The 22,335-nt window shown below is 36.9% G+C and overlaps 1 long non-coding RNA gene across 3 annotated transcripts; it reads right to left on the reverse strand.

Annotated features, from left to right (window-relative positions):
* Positions 1-367: 367 nt before the first annotated feature.
* On the reverse strand, positions 368-20,963 carry LOC137225301 (uncharacterized). 3 transcript variants are annotated; one of them, XR_010943768.1, is made up of 4 exons: positions 18,416-20,963; positions 18,088-18,213; positions 4,365-5,552; positions 368-4,127 (listed from the first exon to the last, which is right to left on the reverse strand). It is a non-coding gene; the product is annotated as an uncharacterized lncRNA (long non-coding RNA). The 3 variants fall into 3 exon arrangements; XR_010943767.1 differs by having other exon boundaries at positions 368-2,915; positions 3,994-4,127; positions 18,088-20,963; XR_010943766.1 differs by having other exon boundaries at positions 18,088-20,963.
* Positions 20,964-22,335: the final 1,372 nt, after the last annotated feature.

Here is a 22,335-nt window from a genome sequence, read left to right on the forward strand (position 1 = left end):
AAACCTGTGGCAATACCACAAACAATGAGTGTGTATGTGAGTGTATAGTGTTGTATGTTTACCTGGCCCTTCTATCAATAATACACTCAATCAAATTTGAGGAAAGACTGAATTCTCTTTCCATTATATGTACAGAAAATGACACTAGAAAATCATTGTCATATGAAATGCTATCAAAGAGTATACCAACAAAGGTATAAGAAAAAAATATTATAGAGGTATACCAGGCAGTTAATGGAAAAAATACTGTTTTTCTAGACTTCGTGATATTTGTAGTATTAGCCAACCTTTTAAAATTGGTAATTTGTATGATTTATTTTTTCATTCACTTTAAAAAATTTTTACTTATTTATTTTTGGCTGCATTGGGTCTTCGTTGCTGCTCACGGGCTTTCTCTAGTTGCGGCGAGCATGGGCTACTCTTTGTTGCGATGCACGGACTTCTCATTGCGGTGGCGTCTCTTGTTGCGGAGCACGGGCTCTAGGCACGTGGGCTTCAGTAGTTGCGGCTTCATTCACTTTTATATCTAATTTTTATTTTTAATTTTAAATCTTTCTGTTTAAAGAGAAATTGCAAAAATCTTCACATACCTTAAAACCTTGGTCTGTCCTTGAGTGCCAACCATGTGTCAGATACACACTCATTCTTAGAGATACAGTGATGAATAAAAACCAGTGCTTTCCCTCAAGGAGCAAGTCTGATGCGGTAAACGGAGGAGCAAAGCAGGTAGGACAGGGAAAATCTTTCTATGGGTATAAATAGGATGGACCCCAACTTAGTCTAAAAGGTTCCAGGAAGGCTCACTAGAGGAGATAACATTTTTCCCCTCTGCCTCCTGTGACCACCATGACTTCCACAAAAGGTCTGCAATTCAATACTTATTTGATGTTTGAGAAAAGCTGAAGTTCATCACACTGTAACTGAACTACCATTCCCAATGCATAAGCACTGTATTCCTCAAAAGTATGAGAAAAGACAAAGTGCTGACTCTGAAGCATTTCAACAAAGATGCAAGTGTAGTTTAGAAATGTTAAGCTTTTTGTTCTAAAAAGTCCACCAGAGGGATAAGCTTCTGTATATATGTTGGAGCACAGTATTTACTATGTGGCAGGTGGCCCAGGAATACTAAGACAGCTGTCCACATCAAGGAAAGCACCAGTCCATGAAAAGCAAGCAGATGGATCGGGGCACTTCACTAGCTGCCTCCTAGAATAATAGCTGGCCAAATGAGGCAATGTCACGCTGCCCAGGGCAGTAGAAAGCTATTACTTGTTATAAGCCCTCAGTTAGGAGATGGGGCGGGGGAACGTCCTCCCCTTTCCTTTGTATAGCCCAGGTTTTCATTAAGAAACACAACAGCAAATAAGGAAGGGGGGAAAATGATGTTAGCATTTCTCATTCTGTTACATTCTGATTATCATGGTTTGTAACACGGGAAAATGCCTCAGTCTTGCTGCTTCAATGAGAGCAGATGGTAAAATTTTAAGTAATTGGTTATTCAGATTTCTATGGGATGCATGAAGTTCTGTTGTATTGTTTGTCTGGTTTTTATTTCCAGAACATGTGGAGATTGACATCTTTCAAACACACATCTTTTAATGCTTAAATTAAGATGTGTTAGTCTGACCTAAATTATATTTACTCTTTTCTTCCCTTGAAATTGATGATGATACTTATGAAGAGAAATGAATGCTTTAAAAAATTATAACATTAACAATCAAATATTTTCATCTAAAACAGTGCAAAATTTGCTAATACCAAACCATTGTATTCTAAAGGGTATATAAATAGAAGAAGGATTTCTTTGGCAAACATAGATTATAAAATCTATTCCAAAATAGTTATTCATACCAATTCAGTTTGATATATCTTTTGTTTGAGTCAAAAGCTATCTATAATATAAAGTCATATGTAGACTATTAACTTTTAGTAATGCAGCTTCATACAGATGACACAGATAATGGCTCAGAATAATAATTTACTATTATTTGCAAAACTCAGTTCCTATATTGTTTTCCCAAAATAATTGATGAGTACAGAAGTCATGCACTGTATTGTACATATCTGATATACAATTTTAAATGGATTTATTTTGAAAAGAACAATTGTTTATAAATTTCTGGACTGTACTATTTTAGTGTTTATTGTAAACTTTGTTTATTAGGGCTCATGAAACAAAGCTTCAGAGGAAAAAGATAATTGGTTTGTGAATTAGCTTTCTTGTTGTTTTTATTTTGAAGTTGGAGAACAGACATATCCCAGAATCCTGAGTTTTCTTACTATGGACACGTTCCCAGTTTGATTTGCTGCAAATGGTTTAAAAGCAAGGCATAGAGGCAGCTGTTATTGTGAGCAAATGTTTTGATTAGAGAGAGAAAGCAGCTGGAAATGATACATGCTGTCACGTAAGATAAGCCACAGTTTTCAAATGGGGACTTTACCTAATCTCAAATTGAGATTAGCATTATTTCCTTTACATGAATTTTCTTTGTATAGAATGGACTAGATGTCTATTCACTTTGTTTATAATCTGGAGTGATGAAGTACTGATACTTACCTATGGAAATCTTACATAGTCCGTTATGAAATAATAATATCATTAACAAATTTTCATGAAATTTCACTTAAAAATATTGCTAAATGTAGTTAAAAATCCATATGGAGCTTATAAAATCAAGTGTTACTGTAGAGGATACAATTTTGATTTTTTAGATATGAAGTAAGTACATTCTCAATGCCTCCACTTTCATTATGAAAAATTTCTAAAAATTTATCAAACTGTAACTTAATTGGTTTTGCAAATAATGAACAAAAGCAGCCTACATCAAATATTTCCATCAGTCTGTGTTAGCAACTGAATTCCTTCCTCACCTCTTCCAATCAACTTTTCATTGGTAAATAGTAAAAGGAGTTACCTATGAAAAAAAGGTGAAACAGAAGAAGTTACAATAGGAATATTTTGACTCCAGTATCAAAGTAAAAAGGTAATTCTTATAATTGATTTCATATTAACAACCATTCTTAAGTTTCATTCATTTCTACATCCTATCTTCTACTTTACTTTTCTTTCTTCCAACTCTCCAAATAAGTACTTTTGGGTAGTCAGTTTCCATCATAAGTCATTTGGTTTATTTCTCCTACAGGTGAATATATTGACATATGACTTTGAATTATCAAGTCTGGAAGACAATCAAATGAACAAATTGTTCTTATCAATTTCACAGTTAGTCTTAATTTAAGTAACTCCAGAAATGATGATTCCATTTCTATCTGGTTCAACAGGAACTCCACTTCAAATGATCAGTCATGTACATCATCAAATGAAAGAGCTGACCACACCACAACTTTATAAACCATATGCAGTCTGAGGGGAATGGAAATTAACTTATTCATCTTAAATTCTGCCACTTTCATTCTAGTTTTTCCTACCACTTAAAGACATTCTGTAGGTATATGTAGTCTCTGCAGCTTAAATAAAACACAATCTAGGTTAGAAATAAAAAGCATCTTTTAATAAAATTTAAAAAGTAGCTACTGGAAAACTCTTCCTTAGTAGGTAAGGAAGGTAGACAGAGAAATTTTTAAAAATTAAGTATTTACTGAAAAGTTTATTAATCAGTCTACATTTCAGAAAAACAAAACAAAAAATAAGAAAATGGAAAATTCTGAAATAAAGATCTAGATAGAGTCTAAATCAAGATCACCGACCTAGTAGTCATTCTTCTAGTGTTAGCTGCCTCAAACTAGATTAGGAAAGTTGGTGGGAGGAATATATATTAAGAAAAACCAAAAAACAATATTCCATCTACAAAGTTATTTTATGGCCTTCTACCTGTTCAATAAACATTCTACCTGTTCCAGGCCCTGCGTTTGGCGATTGGAATATGAATGTGATCCACCTCAAGACATTGTCTCAAAAAAGGAGAACAGAACTAAGTGACAGTTACAAATCACAGGACAGTGTGATAGATTTGAAAAGTGAGAAATACGTACATGGGAAAAGGGGAGAAGAAAGTGTCTAACTGTATCACTTGGGCAGGCTGTACTTGAGGTCAGGGATAGATTTCACAAATCAGGCTCCAGAAACATGGATCAGAAAGTCCTGCAACCACAACCAGTTAAAACACCTGTTGAGGGGCTTCCCTGGTGGCGCAGTGGTTGGGAGTCCGCCTGCCGATGCAGGGGACACAGGTTCGTACCCCGGTCCAGGAGGATCCTGCATGCCGCGGAGCGGCTGGGCCCGTGGGCCGCTGAGCCTGCGCGTCCGGAGCCTGTGCTCCGCAGCGGGAGAGGCCACGGCAGTGAGAGGCCCGCGTACCGCAAAAAAAAAAAAAAAAAAAAAAAAAAAAAAAAAAAAAAAACACCTGTTGAAACATTTATATTAGAAATGTCGCACTTGTCAGAAAGCAGTATCAAAGCCCAACAGGAGTGCATACAACACTGGGCCAACAATAGACATATAATTAATATCTGCTATCTGATTTGGTGAGGAGACATTACAGTCAGTGGGTGCTACTACATTGTGAATCATCAAATAATATGTATAACATAAGGATATTCAAGGGCTTTGGTATGTTAATATGAAACTACCTTTAAGTGAACTACTTGCTTCATTCTTTAAAATAATAGCATAATTAAAAAGTAGACGACAATAATAAAGTATGAGAAATATGCAAGCAGAGAAACTGCTGCACTGATCCTAACTCGATTTACATAATCTGAGTTATATCTGCCAATTACTGACTGAGACAGGTTAGACCAGTAAATCAGGATGGAGAAGTCTTACTACTAACCAAATATCTAATTTAGGACCAAAATCAAGTGTATACAAGAACCAAAACAGTTTGACATTTGTTTGGCATTCTTGTAAATTGCCTTTCTCACTGAATTCACTCTAACTTGTCAGGTTGTTATTATTTCTGTTGTGAAATCCAGGAAGTCACCTGGTCCATGTTTATGATTAGTGGTTAAAGTGTTTTTTTTCCTCTAAAAATTGGCAGCAGTGCTGTATTGTCTAATAGTATATCTACAAATTTCAAGAGATCTATAACTCATATAATAAATATATTCACATTTCCCATACTGTTTGCAGTTGTCAACATATTCAGGCCGTTGATTTTTATGTTATACAATTTTAGACTTTCTTTTTTGAAAATTAATTATTCAAATCTACTATATTCTATTCTGGTTCTTCTTATGTAAAATGCCACTTACTCTATATTACTGTTTTGTATAAAATTATTTTTATGTAAAGATAATTTTTATTTTGAAATTATTTCATACTTATTGAAAAACTACAAGAATAGTACAAAGAATTTTTTATTCCCTGAATCATTTTAAAGTATGTTTTCAAAATGATGTCCTGGGCTTCCCTGGTGGCGCAGTGGTTGAGAGTCTGCCTGCCGATGCATGGGACACAGGTTCATGCCCCGGTCTGCGAGGATCCCACATGCCGCGGAGTGGCTGGGCCCGTGGGCCATGGCCGCTGAGTCTGCGCGTCCGGAGCCTGTGCTCTGCAACGGGAGAGGCCACAACAGTGAGAGGCCCGCGTACTGCAAAAAAATAAATAAATAAAAAATAAAAATAGCTAATCACTGAATAATTTAATATTTTATTTAGACTAACATAATCAAATATTAACCTTCACTAACATTCCATGTAAATTGATACAGCCACTATGGAGAACAGTATGGAGGTTGCTTAAAAAACTAAAAATAGAATTACCATATGACCCAGCAATCCCACTACTGGGCATATATCCAGAGAAAACCATAATTTCAAAAAGACACATGCACCTTAATGTTCATTGCAGCAGTATTTACAATAGCCAGGTCATGGAAGCAACCTAAACGCCCATCGACAGACGAATGGATAAAGATGTAGTACATATATACAATGGGGTATTACTCAGCCATAAAAAGGAACGAAATTGGGTCATTTGCAGAGATGTGGATGGAACTAGAGACTGTGATACAGAGTGAAGTAAGTCAGAAAGAGAAAAACAAATATCGTATATTAACGCATATATGTGGAATCTAGAAAAATGGTACAGATGAACCGGTTTGCAAGGCAGAAATAGGGACACAGATGTAGAGAACAAATGTATGGACACCAAGGGGGGAAAGTGGGGGTGTTGGTGGTGGGATGAATTGGGAGATTGGGATTGACATATACAGTAATATGTATAAAATAGATAACTAATAAGAACCTGCTGTATAAAAAATAAACTTAAAAAAATCTACAAATACTAAGCAAAGAAAAAAAAATTCATTGCCACAGTGCTTATGATACAAAAAGTGGTAGAAAAAATGGAGATGTTTAAGGGGACAAATTAGACAAATAATGGTACATATTAACAAAGAACTATGCAGCCATTAAAAAGAATAGAGATGAAATGGAAAATGCCAGTAAGTATAGTTAACTATTAATTTTATTTTTAAAGGAAGATAAAGAGTAACAATATGGTGTATACATTTTCAAAGGATCTATATATGCCATAAAATTTAATTTCTTTTCTTTGTAAGGACATAAGAAATATGTGATAGGTACATCTCTTGGGAGAGAGATGGTGGGGGGAAACCATGGAGGTGGGTAAGAGAGACATTGTTTAATATTTACATTTCTGTACTGTTAATTTTTGAAAAATCTTATGTATGTATAATTTTTCTCTATGTTAACAAACACTCTCTGGGTACAGGGATAACTGGTGTTTTTGCTTGTTTTATTCTTTATTCTTTTCTGTTTTAAAAAAATAAAGACTTCAATAAAATTAAAAAAAAAAACCTTCACTAACATTCCAAATTTATTTAATATGCCCCCAAAATCTGTGGACCAGGCAAAAATTACATATAATATTGGCTTACATATTCATTCATTTAACAAATGTGGGCACAATATATACCATGCAAGTGTCCTAGGCACTTGGAATGTAAGATGTGAATAAATTCCCTGCACTTGTGAAATTTATGTTCTAGTGTAAAAGACCAACAATGAATACATAAATATATATAATAATATCAAGTCATGATAAAGTGCTTTAAGGAAAATATAGCAGGAGAAGAGAATAGAGGAGGGTGAATTTGCTGGTTTGAATATGATAGTTAGAGATGAAACCTCTGAGGACGTGATTTGAATGAAATGGAGTGAGACATGCAAAGATCCAGGGAAAGGTATTCTGGGTAGAGGGAAGAGCAAATGCAAAGGTCTTGAGAAGAGAATGGGCTTGGCTCATTTGAGGACTAATAAGCTGAAGTGCAGCAAATTATTGGGAAGGAGACTAAAGATGTAGCTGGAACACATGAGGTAGGGACCCTTGTAAGCCCTGGTAAAGTTTTGGATTTTATTTTACATGTGATGGGGAGCTACTGGAAGGTTCAGAATAGGAGAGTGATATGTTTTATTTTTTAAAAAGAAAAATGACACTGGTTGCTGCGAAGGGAGAACATTGTTGTTGAGGTAGAAGGGAAGCGGAGTGACTAGGAAGTGAATTTAGAGGTCCAGACAGGAGGCTATGGTGGTATGGACTAGAGAAATTCTAGTGAAGGGGGTGTGAGGTCAGATTCTGGATTTTGTTTTTGAAACAGGATTTGCTGATGGACTGTAAGAGGGACATGAGAGAAGAAATTATATCTCTTCTTCATATTTTAATTGTTATCAATTTGATTATTGGCATAATGAATCATAATTTGCATTCAGTATTATTGTCATTATTTTACTTTGCTATCAATGAACCCATTTAAAAAATTATTTATTTATTTGACTGTGTTGGGTATTAGTTGCAGCACGTGGGATCTTTTAGTTGCAGCATGTGGGCTCTTAGTTATGGCATGTGGGATGCAGGATCTAGTTCCCTGACCAGGGATTGAACCTGGGCCCCCTGTATTGGGAGCACAGAGTCTTAACCACTAGACCTCCAGGGAAGTCCCATCAATGAACCCATTTTTAATTCCTGATATCTTATTTTGATTGGCTAAATGAACTCATGCAAGTTGGTACATATAAAGATAGGATCTTCTTACTACGCTTATTTGCAAAGTGAATGGAATATTGATTATAATGGATAAGTTCTTTTGATTTTGCCATGTTTATATAATTGTGAATACTGTGATTACTCAATTCTCCCACTTTTCTTTACATACCCTACTGTAAAATATTAGGATAGGGTACAAAATGATGTCATTTAGTCTTTATTTAACAGCAGAAAATGAAACTTATTATCAGTACTGTTGTAATATAACCATCCAGGATTTCCAAAATGTGCATATGTGAAACAAAAAGCATGAAATTTTAAACATTTTGGAGACCTCATTAACAGCTTAAAAGGTATTGGTATTTTTCAGAGAATGAATGCTTTATGAAACTTTAGGGTATCACTTGTATTAATAAGTTATAATTTCTAAGGAGAAATATAAAGAATCTTCTTTTAAATTAATTTTGTGAAAAATTATCTAGCTTCTCAGAGTCCTAAATCTGTCCTGATTCAAACATACATACATAGTGTATTTACATAGATATCTACACACAACAAGTTGTAAAAAACACAGAATAAGAAATAGTTCAATGCTGCTGTTTACTATCTGTCTCCAGTTCTTAAGTCAATCTTCTAAACAGTTCGATTTACATGGCTGGTCAAGGCCTTGAAAAATATCCCTCAATCTCCCATGGTTGCATCAAAAATCTGATTTTATCATATAAAGTGTTTTCTATTTCTAGTAGTGAGATTTACCTAATAACTAAATCAGGATCAGAAAACAAGAGAATATGTGAGGGGCCTAGAACCCCTTTCAAAGCTATGGTAGTTTATTTCTTCCAAAGAACCAGCTTTTGGTTTCATTGATTTTTCTCTATTGTTTTTCAATATCATTGGTTTCTTCTCTAATCTTTATTATGTCTTTTGATCTGTTTGCTTTAGGTTTAATTTTCTTGTCTTTTTCAATTTTCTTAACATAGAAGCATAGATTATTGTCTTGAAATAATTTCTTTCTAATTTAATGCTATATATTTAATGCTATATATTTCCCTTGGAGTGCTGTTAGTTGCATCCCAGAAATTTTGATATGGTGCATTTTCATTTTGTTTGGTTACAAATATTTTCTGATTTCCCTTGAATTATCCTCTTTGAACTATGGATTGTTGAGAAATGTGTTGTTTAATTCCTAAGTGTTTAGAGATTTTTAAATGTGTCATTGATTTATAATTTAATTCCTTCATGGTCAGAGAACATACTTTGTAATGGTTTCAATTGTCTTAAGTCTCTTAACGTTTGTTTTATGACCTAGGATACGGTCTATCTTGATGATTCATTCCCTATACACTCAAAAAAAGTACTATTCTGATGCTGTTGGATTGAGTGTTGTTCTATAAATGTCATTTCAATATAGCAGTTTGATGACATTTATAACCTTGCTGATCATCTGTTTACAGGTTCTATCACTTATTAACAGAGATGTGTTGAAGTACCAACTATTACCGTGGATCTATTTCTTTCAGCTCTGTCAATTTTTCTTCAAGTATTTTGAAGATGTTTTTTAGGTGAATGCACATTTAAAATTATTGTCTTCTCGGTGTGGAGTTCCAGATTTTGGAGAGTTCCTCCTCGTAACCCCACCCCAACAAACTGCCAGGAAGAAAGAAGTATGAGTCATAGGAAAATGAAAAAGGGATGTCTCAAATTTTGTAGGACTCATTATTGATTTGAGAACTTGAGTTGGATTGAAGAATGAGTACAAATAGAGGATTGTTTCAAGATGGCGGTGTAGAAGGATATGCTCTCACTCCCTCTTGCAAGAACACCAGAATCACAACTAACTGCTGAAGAATCATCTACAGGAAGACACTGGAACTCACCAACAAAGATACGCCACACCCAAAGACAAAGGAGAAGCCACAGTGAGATGGTAGGAGGGACAAAAACACAATAAAATCAAATCCCATAACTGCTGCATGAGTGACTCACAAACTGGAGAGCACTTATATCACAGAAGTCCAGCCACTGGAGTGAAGGTTCTGAGCCCCACGTCAGGCTTCCCAATCTGGGGGTCTGGCAATGGGAGGAGGAATTCCTAGAGAATCAAGACTTTGAAGGCTAGCGGGATTTGATTGCAGGACTTCAACAGGACTGGGGGAAACAGAGACTCCACTCTTGAAGGGCACACACAAAGTAGTGTTCACATTGGGACCCAGGGGAAGGAGCAGTGACCCCATAGGAGACTGAACCAGACCTACCTGCTAGTGTTGGAGGCTCTCCTGCAGAGGCGGGGGGTGGCTGTGTCTCACCATGAGGACAAGGGCACTGGCAGCAGAAGTTCTGGGAAGTACTTCTTGGCGTGAATCCTCCCAGAGTCTGCCATTAGCCTCACCAAAGAGCCCAGGTAGGCTCCAGTGGTGGGTCGCCTCAGGCCAAACAAGCAACAGGGAGGGAACCAAGCCCCACTCATCAGCAGACAAGTGGATTAAAGTTTTACTGAGCTCTGCCCACCAAAGCAACAGCCAGCTCTACCCACCACCAGTCCCTCCCATCAGGAAACTTGCACAAGCCTTAGATAGCCTATCCACGAGAGGGCAGACAGCAGAAGCAAGAAGAACTACAGTTCTGCAGCCTGTGGAACAAAAACCACATTCACAGAAAGACAGACAAGATGAAAAGGCAGAGGGCTATGTCCCAAATGAAGGAACAAGATAAAACCCCAGAAAAACAACTAAATGAAGTGGAGATAGGCAACCTTCCAGAAAAAGAATTCTGAATAATGATAGTGAAGATGATCCAGGACCTCGGAAAAAGAATGGAGGCAAAGATCAAGAAGATGTAAGAAATATTTAACAAAAATGCAGAAGAATTAAAGAACAAACAAACAGAAATGAACAACACAATAACTGAAATGAAAAATACACTAGAAGGAATCAATAGCAGAATAACTGAGGCAGAAGAACGGATAAGTGACCTCTAAGACAGAATGGTGGAATTCACTGCTGTGGAACAGAATAAAGAAAAAAGAATGAAAAGAAATGAAGACAGCCTAAGAGACCTGTGGGACAACAATAAACGCAACAACATTTGCATTATAGGGGTCCCAGAAGGAGAAGAGAGAGAGAAAGGACCCGAGAAAATATTTGAAAAGATTATAGTTGAAAACTTCCCTAACATGGGAAAGGAAATAGCCACCCAAGTCCAGGAAGTGCAGAGATTCCCATACAGGATAAACCCAAGAAGAAACATGCCGAGAAACATAGTAATAAAACTGGCAAAACTTAAAGACAAAGAAAAATTATTGAAAGCAGCAAGGGAAAAATGACAAATAACATACAAGGGAACTCCCATAAGGTTAAGAGCTGATTTCTCAGCAGAAACTCTACAAGCCAGAAGGGAGTGGCATGATATGCTTAAAGTGATGAAAGGGAAGAACCTACAACCAAGATTACTCTACCCAGCAAGGATCTCATTCAGATTCAATGGAGAAATCAAAAGCTTTACAGACAAGCAAAAGCTAAGAGAATTCAGCACCACCAAACCAGCTATAAAACAAATGCTAAAGGAACTTCTCTAAGAGGGAAACACAAGAGAAGAAAATGACTTACAAAAACAAACCCAAAACAATTAAGAAAATGGTAATAGGAACATACATGTCGATAATTACCTCAAACGTGAATGGATTAAATGCTCCAACCAAAAGACACAGCCTTGCTGAATGGATACAAAAACAAGACCCATATACATGCTGTCTACAAGAGACCCACTTCAGACCTAGGGACACATTCAGACTGAAAGTGAGGGGATGGAAGAAGATATTCCATGCAAATGGAAATCAAAAGAAAGCTGGAGTAGCAATATCCATATCATATAAAATAGACTTTTAAATAAAGAATGTTACAAGAGACAAGGAAGGACACTACATAATGATAAAGGGATCAAACCAAGAAGAAGATATGACAATTATAAATATATATGCACCCAACACAGGAGCACCTCAATATATAAGGCAAGTGCTAACAGCCATAAAAGAGGAAATCGACAGTAACACAATAATAGTGGGGGACTTTAACACCTCACCAATGGACAGATCATCCAAACAGAAAATTAATATGGAAACACAAGCTTCAAATGACACAATAGACCAGATAAGATTTAATTGATATTTATAGGACATTCCAACCAAAACCAACAGATTACACTTTCTTCTCAAGTGCGCACGGAACATTCTCCAGGATAGATCACATCTTGGGTCACAAATCAAGCCTCAGTAAATTTAAGAAAATTGAAATCATATAAAGCATCTTTTCAGACCACAACGCTATGAGATTAGAAATCAATTACAGGGAAAAAAACCGTAAAAAACACAAACACATGGAGGCTACACAATACGTTACTAAATAACCAAGAGATCACTGAAGAAATCAAAGAGGAAGTCAAACAATACCTAGAGAAAAATGATAATGAAAACACCACAATCCAAAACCTATGGAATGCAGCAAAAGCAATTCTAAGAGGGAAGTTCATAGCTATACAAGCCTACCTCAACAAACAAGAAAAATCTCAAATATACAATCTAACCTTACACCTAAAGGAACTAGAGAAAGAAGAAAAAACAAAACCCAAAGTTAGCAGAAGGAAAGAAATCATAAAGATCAGAGCAGAAATAAATGAAATACAAACAAAGAAAACAATAGCAAAGATCAATAAAACTAAAAGCTGGTTCTTTGAGAAGATAAACAACATTGATAAACCATTAGCCAGACTCATCAAGAAAAAGAGGAGGAGGACTCAAATCAATAAAATTAGAAATGAAAAAGGAGAAGTTCCAACAGACACCGCAGAAATACAAAGCATCCTAAGAGATTATTACAAGCAACTCTTTGCCAATAAACTGGGCAACCTGGAAGAAATGGACCAATTCTTAGTAAGGTATAACCTTCCAATCCTGAACAAGGAAGAAATAGAAAATATGAACAGACCAATCACAAGTAATGAAATTGAAACTGTGATTAAAAATCTTCCAACAAACAAAAGTCCAGGACCAGATGGCTTCACAGGTGAATTCTATCAAACATTTAGAGAAGAGCTAACATTCATCCTTCTCTAATGCTTCCAAAAAATTGCAGAGGAAGGAACACTCCAAAACTTATTCTATGAGGCCACCATCACCCTGATACCAAAATCAGACAAAGATACTACAAGAAAAGAAAATTACAAACCAATATCACTGATGAATATAGATGCAAAAATCCCCAACAGGGCTTCCTTGGTGGCGCAGTGGTTGAGAGTCTGCCTGCCAATGCAGGGGACGCAGGTTTGTGCCCCGGTCCAGGAGGATCCCACGTGCCGCGGAGCGGCTGGGCCCGTGAGCCATGGCCGCTGGGGCTGCATGTCCGGAGCCTATGCTCCGCAGCGGGAGGGGCCACAGCAGGCCCGCATACCGCAAACAACAACAACAACAACAAAATCCCCAACAAAATACTAGCAAACAGAATCCAACAACACATTAAAAGGATCATACACCATGATCAAGTGGGCTTTATCTCAGGGATGCAAGGATTCTTCAATCTATGCAAATCAATCAATGTGATACACCATATGAACAAATTGAAGAATAAAAACCATATGATCATCTCAATAGATGCAGTAAAAGCTTTTGACAAAATTCAACACCCATTTATGATAAAAACTCTCGAGAAAGTGGGCATAGAGGGAACCTATCTCAACATAATAAAGGCCATATACGACAAACCCACAGCAAACATCATTCTCAATGGTGAAAAACTGAAAGCATTTCCTCTAAGATCAGGAACAAGACAAGGATGTCCACTCTTGCCACTATTATTCAACATAGTTTTGGAAGTCCTAGCCACGGCAATCAGAGAAGAAAAAGAAATAAAAGGAATTCAAATAGGAAAAGAAGAAGTAAAACTGTCACTGTTTGCAGATGACATGATACTATACATAGAGAATCCTAAAGATGCCACCAGAAAACTACTAAAGCTAATTAATGAATTTGGTAAAGTAGCAGGATACAAAATTAATGCACAGAAATCTCTTGCATTCCTATACACTAATGATGAAAAATCTGAAAGAGAAATTAAGGAAACACTCCCATTTACCATTGCAACAAAAAGAATAAAATACCTAGGAATAAACCTACTAGGGAGACAAAAGACCTGTATGCAGAAAACTATAAGACACTGATGAAAGAAATTAAAGATGATACCAACAGATGGAGAGATATACCATGTTCTTGGATTGGAAGAATCAATATTGTGAAAATGACTATAGTACCCAAAGCAAACTACAGATTCAATGTAATCCCTATCAAATTACCAATGGCAGTTTTTATGGAACTAGAACAAAAAAATCTTAAAATTTGTATGGAGACACAAAAGACCCTGAATAGCCAAAGCAGTCTGGAGGGAAAAAAACCGACCTGGAGGAATCAGACTCCCTGACTTCAGACTATACTACAAAGCTACAGTAATCAAGACAATATGGTACTGGCACAAAAACAGAAATATAGATCAATGGAACAGGATAGAAAGCCCAGAGATAAACCCATGCACCTATGGTCAACTAATCTATGACAAAGGAGACAAGGATATACAATGGAGAAAAGACAGTCTCTTCAATAAGTGGTGCTGGAAAAACTGGACAGCTACACGTAAAAGTATGAAATTAGAACATTCCCTACCACCATAGACAAATATAAACTCAAAAATGGATTAGAGACCTAAATGTAAGACCGGACAGTATAAAACTCTTAGAAGAAAACATAGGAAGAACACTCTTTGACACAAATCACAGCAAGATCTTTTTTGAGCCACCTCCTAGAGTAATGGAAATAAAAACAAAAATAAACAAATGGGACCTAATGAAACCTAAAATTTTGCAAAGCAAAGGAAACTACAAACAAGACGAAAAGACAACCCTCAGAATGGGAGAAAATATTTGCAAACGAATCAACAGACGAAGGATTAATCTCCAAAATATATAAACAGCTCAATATTAAAAAAACAAACAACCCAATCAAAAAAAGGGCAGAAGACCTAAATAGACATTTCTCCAAAGAGGACATACAGATGACCAAGAAGCACATGAAAAGCTGCTCAACATCACTAATTATTAGAGGAATGCAAATCAAAACTACAATGAGGTATGATCTCACACCAGTTAGAATGGGTATCATCAGAAAATCTACAAACAACAAATGCTGGAGAGGCTGTGGAGAAAAGGGAACCCTCTTGCACTTTTGGTGGGAATGTAAATTGATACAGCCACTACGGAGAACAGTATGGAGGGTGCTTAAAAAACTAAAAATAGAATTACCATATGACCCAGCAATCCCACTATTGGGCATATACCCAGAGAAGTCCGTAATTCAAAAAGACACATGCACCCCAATGTTCATTGCAGCACTATTTACAATAGCCAGGACACAGAAGAAACCTAAATGCCCATCGACAGACAAATGGATAAAGAAGATGTGGTACATATATACAATGGGGTATTACTCAGCCATAAAAAGGAAAGAAATTGGGTCATTTGTAGAGACATGGATGAATCTAGAGACTGTGATACAGAGTGAAGTCAGTCAGAAAGAGAAAAACAAATATCGCATATTAACGCATATATGTGGAACCTAGAAAAATGGTATAGATGAACTGGTTTGCAGGGCAGAAACTGAGATACCGATGTAGAGAACAAACGTATGGACACCAAGGGTGGAAAGCGGCGGGGGCTGGTGGTGGTGGTGTGATGAATTGGGAGATAGGGATTGTCATGTGTACACTGATGTGTATAAAATGGATGACTAATAAGAACCTGCTTTATAAAAAAATAAATAAAATAAAATACAAACAAAACAAAAAAATATTGTCTTCCTGGTAACTTGACCCTTTTATCATTATGTAACGCCCATCTTAATTCTTGATAAATTTCTTTGCTCTGAAATCTACTTCGTCTGATATTAATATAGGCACTCCAGCTTTCTTTTGATTAGTGTTTGCATAGTAAACCTTTTCTTACCTTTTTACTTTCCTATATCATTATATTTGAATTGAATTACTTACAGTTCATTCATTCATCTCTCTGTGCATTCATTTATTGAGTAACTGCCACATGCTAGATACTTTTATAGGCACTACACACACAGCAGTGAATAAAACAAAAATTGTGCTCTCTTGTAGCTTGCATTTTAGTTGAGGGAGAGGTTATAGACAGTAACTTAGTAAGCAAATAAATATAGTTTTGTAATGCTTTTATCCATTCAATTTCTTTAATTGGTATGCTTAGGCCACTTACTTTTAATATTTTTAGATTTAGGTCTACAATTATGTTTTGTTTGTTCCCTCCATATTTTGTTTCTCTGCTTCCCCTTTTGTGCCTTCTTTTGGATCATGTGAATATATTTCAGTATTTCACTTTAACTTACTTATGATTTTAATTTTTTTGTATAGTTTTTTGTGGCTTCTTTAGGTATTACAATAAACATATTTTTCACAGTCTACTTAGAAAAATATTTTTGTGCTTCAAGAGTAGAAAAGCACCACATTTGACCCTTTATTTTCCTTTATTTTGTGGTTGTAGTATATGTTACAACTATATACATTGAAACATAACACAATGTTTTCAACTGTCAAACATGTTTTAAAGAACATAAGATGTTCTTTAAGTTTCCTTCTGGTAAGATTTCCCATCTGTTTGAAGAACTTCCTTTAGCATTTCTTTTAGAGCAGTTTTGGTGGCAATAAATGCTCTTGCTTTTCTTATTCCGAGTGTTTTTATTTCACCTTCATCCTTAAAAGATATTTTTGCTAGATATTCTGGGTTGAGAGTCCTTCCCTGCCTTCCTTTCTTTCTCCCTCCCTCCTTCCCTTCCTTCTCTTTTTTTAAGCAATTTGAAAATGGTGTGCCACTTCCTTATGGCCTCAATGATTTCTGATGAGAAATCAGTAGTCATTTAAATTGCTGTTTCCCTATAAGTAATACGTCATTTTCTCTGGCTGCTTTCAAGCTGAGCTTCTGAAATGTGTACACTCTGCCCTTCACCAAATTTGTGTTCAAACTTACTTTGAGCATTTTTACAGTAGCTGTTTTAAGGTTTTTGTTAGATAGCTCAAATATGTGTCATGCTGGTACTGGCATCAGCTTTTTCTTTTCCCATGTGAATTTTCCCTGGGTTTTGTATACTTAGTAATTTCGGATTGTCCTGGGCATTTTGAGTATTATGTAATGAGAGTCTAAGTCTTAATTATTTACTTATTTTTAGTTTTAGTTTTTTAATAAATTTATTTATTTTTGGCTACATTGGGTCTGTTGCTGCACGCGGGCTTTCTCTAGTTGTGGCGAGCGGGGGCTACTCTTCGTTGTGGTGTGTGGGCTTCTCATTGCGGTGGCTTCTCTTGTTGTGGAGCATGGGGTCTAGGCACAGAGGCCTCAGTAGTTGTGGCTCGTGGGCTTCAGTAGTTGTGGCTTGTGGGCTCTAGAGCACAGGCTCAGTAGTTCTGGCGCATGGGCTTAGTTGTTCTGCCGCATGTGGGATCTTCCCAGACGAGGGATCGAACCCGTGTCCCCTGCATTGGCAGGCGGATTCTTAACCACTGCACCACCAGGGAAGTCCCTCTTTTTTAAATTCTATGGAGATTATTGATAATTTTTCTTTAGCAGGCCTTCATTCTGGTTAGATTCAGGTCAAAAGTTCCAACCAGCCTTGTGGGAGTCCTAGTTCAATATTATTTCTGTTTTCAAAAACCTCCAGAGTTTTATTCATATCTAGGCCATGTGTGAGCCACCCAGTGGCTAATCTTGGATTTGGGTCATAGTTTACTTCTCCAAGTCTGTGTATGCCGTTTGGACTCAGACCCACACTGAGGGCAAGACTGAGATTTCATAAGCAACTTTATGGGGTTACTTTGCTGATCTCTTCCGTCTCCCAATCTCCTCTGTACTTTAGTTCCAGGGGCTCCCCCTACTTTTTTTTTTTTTTTAACCTCCCAGCTAGAAAGCTGAGGCTTTATGTGCCCTGCTCTACCACACACTTTCTATGAATATGCCCATCTGGGGCCAAGCAGTGGGAAGACAGAGAGAACAAAAGCAATGGGATTTACCACATCCTCTTGGGACCACAGCTCCTCTGATTGTACACAAAGGTTCCCTTTCCTCAGAATTTTAGGTGTCTGTGGGTTTGCCACTGCCACTGTTGTTGCTGCTGACACCCTCAGGTTGTTTGAGAGCTGGTGTGCAAGAAAACATAGAAAAAGAGAATGGAGTATTTTCTTAATTTTTGCTGGTCATTAGGAGACTCCCTTCCCACTCTTTGAGCCAAAATTAGGTTTTCTCTGGAGCTCTGTCTGCACAGAATCCCAATTCTGGGTTTTAAGCAGCCTTAAGCCCAAGTAGAGGGGCTACCAAAGAGGAAAATACGGGTAAACTCACTGTTGGTCTTGTGGTATGTTAAATTCTGGTCTTCTTCAATCTGACTGCCACTCTGAGTCCTCAAGTAGCTGGACCATGCATTCAAATACCTGGTCTATGCAGGTTTTATGGTTGCATTTGGTGGGGATAGGATGGAGTGTACTTACTCTAACTTACCCAGAGGCAGAACTTCCAAGGTAGCTTTTGATCAACTCTTTATCACTATGCTCACTTGAGGGTGACTTTTACGTGCTTCAAAATCCTAGGGCTTCAGGATGTGGACAGTGTGGGAGGGTATATGCGTTATGTGGGGGCAGTAGTATGTAGGAAATCTCTGTATCTTCTGCTCAGTTTTGCTGTGCACTTAAATTTGCTCTAAAAATAAAGTCTATTTAAGAAATGAGGATCCTGGTGACAAGATGGCAGAGTAGGACATGAGCTCACATCTTCTTATGGAAACATCAAAATCAACTAATTGCTGAACAACCATTGACAGAAAAATGCTGGAACCACCAAAAAAGATACCCTACAACCAAAGACAAAGAAGAAACCACAATGAGACAGTAGAAGGGGTGCAATCGTGATAAAATCAAATCCCATACCCGCCGGGTGGGAGACCCACAAACTAGAAAATAATTATACCACAGAAGTTCTCCCACAGAAGTGAAAGTTCTGAGCCCTACATCAGGCTCCCTAGCTGGGGGCCTGGAAACGGGAGGAAGAGCCCCAGAGAATTTGGCTTTGAAGACCAGAGGGGTTTGATCACAGGAATCCTTCCACAGGACTGGGGGAAACAGAAACTCCACTCTTGGAGGGCACACACAAGGTCTTGTGTGCACCAGGACCCAGGGAAAAAAACTGGACAGCTATACGTAAAAAAAATGAAATTAGAACATTCTTTAACACCATATAAAAAAATAAACTCAAAATGGGATAAAGACCTAAATGAAGGATCAGATACTATAAAACTCTTAGAGGACAACATAGGCAGAATACTCTTTGACATAAATCGCGGCAATATCTTCTTCAAGCTGTCTCCTAGAGTAATGGAAATAAGAACAAACAAAAAACCCAATTGGGACCTAATTAAACTCAAAAGCTTTTGCACAGCAAAAGAAACCATAAACAAAACGAAAAGACAACCTAGAGAATGGGAGAAAATATTTGCAAATGATGTGACCAACAAAGGATTAATCTCCAAAATTTACAAACAGCTCATGTGGCTCAATACCAAAAAAACCAACAACCCAATCAAAAAACTGGCAGAAGACCTAAATAGACATCTCTCCAAAGAAGACAAACAGATGGCCAAGAGGCACATGAAAAGATGCTCAACATCACTAATTATTAGAGAAATGCAAATCAAAACTACCATGAGATATCACCTCACACCAGTCAGAAGTACCATCATCAAAAAGTCTACAAATAATAAATGCTGGAGAGGGTGTGGAGAAAAGGGAACCCTCTTGCACTGTTGGTGGGAATGTAAATTGATACAGCCACTATGGAGAACTGTATGGAGGTTCCTTAAAAAACTTTAAAGAGAGCTACCATATGATCTAGCAATCCCACTCCTGGGCATATATCCAGAGAAAAACATGGTTCGAAAGTATACATGCACCCCTGTTCACTGAAGTGCTGTTTACTATAGCCAAGACATGGAAGCAACCTAAATGTCCATCGACAGATGAATGGATAAAGAAAGTTGTGGTATATATATATATATATATATATACACACACACACACACACACACACAATGGAATATTACTTAGCAATTAAAAAGAATAATATAATGTCCTTTGCAGCAACATGGATGGACCTGGATATGAACATACTAAGTGAAGTAAGTCAGAGAAAGACAAATATATGATATCACTTATATGTAGAATCTAAAAAAAAAAAAGTGATACAAATGAACTTATTTACAAAACAGAAACAGACTCACAGACTTAGAAAATGAACATATGGTTATCCAGGGGGGGAAGGGACAGATTGGGAGTTTGGTATTGACATGTACACACTGCTATATTTAAAACAGATAACCAACAAGGACCTACTGTATAGCACAGGAAACTCTGCTCAATATTCTGTAATAACCTGAATCGGAAAAGAATTTGAAAAAGAATAGATGTTTGTATAACTGGATCACTTTGCTGTACACCTGAAACTAACAAAACATTGTTAATCAACTCTACTCCAATATAAAATAAATATTAAAAACATTTAAAATATAAAAATGAAGAAAGAAAAGTCCTAGGGGAATACTTCTCAAACTTCAGCATGTATTCTACCATAGGTGACTCTGATGCAAATTTGAGAATATTGTTGGATATAGCCTGGGTTCCTCAGAAAGTATTGTTGAGGCAGAGATTCTGTATTATTAGGAAGTAAAGTCATGGGAAAGGAGAATGAAGCAGGTTAGGAGAGTGGCAATGTGAGGTGTTTCTGAGCTGGCTGCTGCTGAGTGTGACTAATTGTTAGAGTCACAGTAATCACCCCGGAAGCTATAGATGGTGAGTCTCTAGACTGTCCATGATTGATGGGAACAATAGAAAGAGGGGAGAATTTATTCTTGTCTAGTGTCTAGACAAGACACTAGTTCTTGTCTTCCACTTGTCAATGGTTCCCCTGCTGGGTTATGTGCGTTTTGGAATGGTAGGGGTAGGGGCATGGGAACAAAAATAGGGTGCTCTGCACCTACACATAGTTGGCTGGAGCCTAAAAGCAGTGGCAGCTGAAACAAGAGATGGTGAGTCTGAGAGAATCTGAAATGGCTCATAAAGTGTGTCTGAAATGATATATACCTTAAAAATTAAGAAATCCCTCAGATTACTGGCTTGGTTTGAGGCATGGAACTTACCAAGTATTGTGGCCAAAAAAACCATAGGTCTTTTTTGGGCCAGGCTAGGTTGTGGCTGCTTAGGTATTGATTTCTTTGACACTTACTGAAAAATTAAGCTGTTCAGAAGTTTCCAGGTGACCTTAACTGAACCATATGAAAGTGCTATCATTCAGCTGCTTTGGGACTACAAAATGGCAATGTCATATGGTTCAATTAAATAGAATATGTTAAGACTTTCCATAGGGAACCCTAGGAACTGATATACTTGCTTAGAAAACACTTAAGACAGGAACCAGCAGAGAAAAGGATCTTAGGTGGTGAGTGGATATTCAAAACAAGAGTGACTAGGATGTGTAAAAAAGGAAGATGAAATGCATCAGCTTCCTCAATAAAGGATTATGGTAAAGACTCAAACATTCAAGACACAATTATTGCCCTTGCAAATCAAGGTTATGCACACGTCTCTAAAATAAGTACTGAGTCAAATTCTAGAATAATTTTGAGGGAAACAATTTTTCTAAATATAATATAGTCTGTGAAGTGATTTACATTATTATGCAGAGCCACGTCAATCCCTAATGTGTTCACATTCTGGCTTCCAGGCTGTGACCTGGGTTTACTGGAATAAGCAAATGTGCTATCAATTTTAGAGAGCCATCTACTCAGTGATAGCTACAAGGACTTGGAAGTAATCTGAAATCATGATTTTTCTGTGAGTTAGCCCAGATCTGAGTTTTATCCAGGGCACCACTGAACCCTCCCACTCCATACTATTTTCTGTAAGAAGGAAGAGAAGGTAAGGATTTGGGTACCTCCTTTATAATTAGAGAGTTTACACTTAAGTTACACTATGAAATTTTTTTCTGATTGTAGTTGATTAAAGGATTGTCTTAATAAATGCATATATATCAATATTAACTTATGCATTTGAAGAACAATTTGAAATAAGGCTAAAGTAAAAAGGATGAAAAAAATAAAAACTAACCATGAGTTAAGTGAATAACCTCTAAGTTTCCTTAGAATAAGACATTTAGCATTACGGTTTTTCATTTTATTATGAAGTGACCTTAGGATGTAGATACTCTTCCTCAGTCTC

This window comes from Pseudorca crassidens, chromosome 5 (assembly GCF_039906515.1).
Source record: "Pseudorca crassidens isolate mPseCra1 chromosome 5, mPseCra1.hap1, whole genome shotgun sequence".
NCBI classification, from domain to species: domain Eukaryota; kingdom Metazoa; phylum Chordata; class Mammalia; order Artiodactyla; family Delphinidae; genus Pseudorca; species Pseudorca crassidens.